We start from the raw sequence: 3,302 nt of genomic DNA on the forward strand, positions 1-3,302 counted from the left end.
TTCTATTTGTATTTCATACATACTCAGAAATAAAGGTACAAAAGCTGTCACTGGGCGGTACATTTTTAAAAAATACACTTTTGTACCCATTAGGCTCAAAAAATGGACCCTTTAGGTACAAATATGTCCCTTTTAAAAATCTACCGCCCCAGTGACAGCTTTTGTACCTTTATTTCTAAGAGTTTATTTGCACTAAAAGGTATAATATACAGTATTATCATAATTCACTGTGTTCCTGTTTTATACAAATCCTTAAAAATAACAAAATGTATCACTTAAAGTGTAACATAACAAATAAATACACACATTAACCCTCTGTCCACTAAAAGACACACTGCAATCATCTGCAAATGTACACGCTTTATTCAAATATAATTACACTAAATGTATTATTGAAATTACATTTCTTTATATGATTCAATGAATTTATAAAACCACAAGCTGGTTTTAGACAGCACAGACTCCTTTTGCAAACCAACTAAAAATCTATTACATCTAAACATTAATAAATATGAATTATATGTACAATTTAGTGTCTAGTGCCTCGGTCTGTTCCTCTTATTTACACAATGTCCCATTTCTCCCTTTTCTCTACTCTCTATCTGATTTCTAGCTCTGGTTTCTGCTGGTGCTGTGTGTTCAGCTCCTCCAGGATCCACACAGAGCCCCTCACGGACTGAAGATGACCAGGAAGCAGTTCTCTGCACTTCCTGTGTCACTTCTGCTCTCCCTATACAAACAGTCGAAAGCATTGATCCAGACTGATCCCAACGACACAATCCAGCCGTGACTGCTGTGATTCAGAAAGTGTGTGTCACTGGTCTTACACCTGTTCAGTTTAACCAGGGGTGGCTCTCAATGTCCTCTAAACTGGGCCGGTCTGATGCCGATGCACGGAGACACCAGCGAATCAGCTGACGGCACTCTGTTACACACAACACAGCCTTCAGCAACACAAAAGCACACGCTTCACCTGGATCTGGACGTGATGTCCGTCTCTTGCCTGTAGACAGCTCTCTAGGAAGGTCAGCCTGCTTTTGGAGGTGACCCTGCGTGCTCCTCTGAAGGGGAAACAGCCGCACAGGATGCTGTAGAGCGTCACCCCGACCGACCAAACCGTAGCCGGTCCTGCGTGATAGCGGTGCTGCCTAAACCACTCAGGAGGGGCGTATTCAAGAGTGCCTGAGAAACACAACAAGACCACAAACGTCCGATCAAAATCTTCCCTTTGGTGTTCACAAACACATGACTGCAGTGAGATCAAAGCAACCTGCAAATTGTTGGTAGGCCGAGTCTTGCAGCAGATCTCCACAGCCGAAGTCCAGCAGCTTGATGTCGTGGGACTCAGTGGAGATCAGAAGGTTCTCAGGTTTGACGTCCCGGTGCAGGACTCCTCGGCTCTCGCAGTGTTTCAGCGCCGTGATCAGCTGCAGCAGGACTTTTTTGGCCAGAGTCTCCTCCAGACATCCGTTCTCCTCGCAGAAACTCTGGAGATCTTGGCAAGGAACGGGACGCTCCAGGATCATGGTGTAGCGTCTGCGATGGTCGAACCACTCCAGCAGCTGCAGGACGTTTGGGCAGGCAGGAGCCGAATTGACCAGGGTCATCAACGCCACCTCCAGCGGCAGCAGACCCTGACCTTCCTGCAGAGACCAAAGATCCGTTACATCCAGAGCTGAATGCAGATTCACAACAGATTCACCTTCAACTCACCACGTTCAGCGTCTCAGGCGCCCTGCTTTTGCAAACGTACTTGATGGCAACCTGTGAACAGATAAACCACAGGAAATCACGCATTCACTGATATCGCCATTTCTAAAAGCTGTTTGAATGAAGCAGGGAAGGAAATGTCTTACTGGCAGTCTGTCGGACCTGCGTATCCCAGCATGCACCGAGCCGAATCCACCTCGGCCCAGCAATGGGCCCTTGGCATACGCTTCTGAAACGCACAAGAAATGTATAAACAGAACATTTTCTATTAATAACTGAGTCATGACATCTTTGATAATCCTGACCTCTGCGGGAGCGTTTGGCTGGTCTTGTGTTGGAGGTGGACGGCCCTTCATCCTCCCGGCCGCCGCTCTGCCGCTTCCTCTTCCTGTGAGGCTGATCTGTGGACACAGAAACAGCCAGGTCAGAAGGCAGAGGTGCGATGTATCCTGGTAGCTCTTGGCTCAGGGGCTGCTCTGGGTCACGATCACCAGAGCCTCGTCTCCCATCCTCCTGAGCAGCCGTCTGAGAGATACCAGCGCTCCTGGATCTGGAGCGGCCCGAGGCTGAAATATTACACACTTACAATACTTCATACTGTTTTATTAACAGTCAATAATCAAAACATATCAAAACATTAATCAAAACACACAGTTTATCTGTCACGTGGAACAAGATACACATCACTTAACTTAAATATAACAGGATGATCAAGCTGTCAAACAATGCACATACCAATAATAAATATCCTAAAATAATCCATTAAAAAACATACCTCGTCTTTCGTCCGAGTGAGCCATTGACGACCTCCTCCAAACTCCTCAAAATAAGAAAATAGGGAGAAAGAAAGAAAATTAATAGAATAAAATGAAATACAATAACAATGCAAGACACAAGTGCAGAAATAAGTTCAGTTATAGAACAAATAACAGTTTAAAACTCTTCTCCAAGAAAATCCGCTGATCTCCGTCTGAAATAAAAGTCTTCTTCTCGGGAATCCTCCGATGAGCTTCAGAAAGCAACAAGATCTGATCAGAAAATACTCAAATGTCTCCTCGTCTCACAACCAACAGATAGCGATGGGTTCGAGTGTTTATATATTCAGTCAGAACTCATAACACGCGTCGCTATAGCAACAAAGACGCGATTCACGCCGGCGCTTACGTCAGTTCCGCATCGCGCGTGCATGTCAGCACGAGTTGAATATTTATGCAATTATTCATTTCTATTTTAAATGTAATAATTATAATAGATTGTTTCACCTGAACACTTTAATTATTTAACTATTTTAAAAACAGCTTTTAATGAATATTAAGGGCGTTTAATTTGCAAGATTTCATTCAACAGTTCAATAAACGACGCTGATATTAAATGACTTACATTGTCTGACTGCAACGCTTTTTCATGATTTTGCTCTGTTTCCTCAAAGAAAATAGTTTTAAATGAGTTTTGTTTATGCATGAATGTGCGTTTTTAAACGAACGAGTCAATGATTCAGTTAGACACTCATTAAGAAAAGACTCCTGAATGAATCAGTCTTATGAACGAATCAATTCGTATGATTCTGTTTTAGTTTCGATTGTAAAATACTC

This window comes from Puntigrus tetrazona, chromosome 25, assembly GCF_018831695.1.
Source record: "Puntigrus tetrazona isolate hp1 chromosome 25, ASM1883169v1, whole genome shotgun sequence".
Taxonomy (NCBI): Eukaryota; Metazoa; Chordata; class Actinopteri; order Cypriniformes; family Cyprinidae; genus Puntigrus; species Puntigrus tetrazona.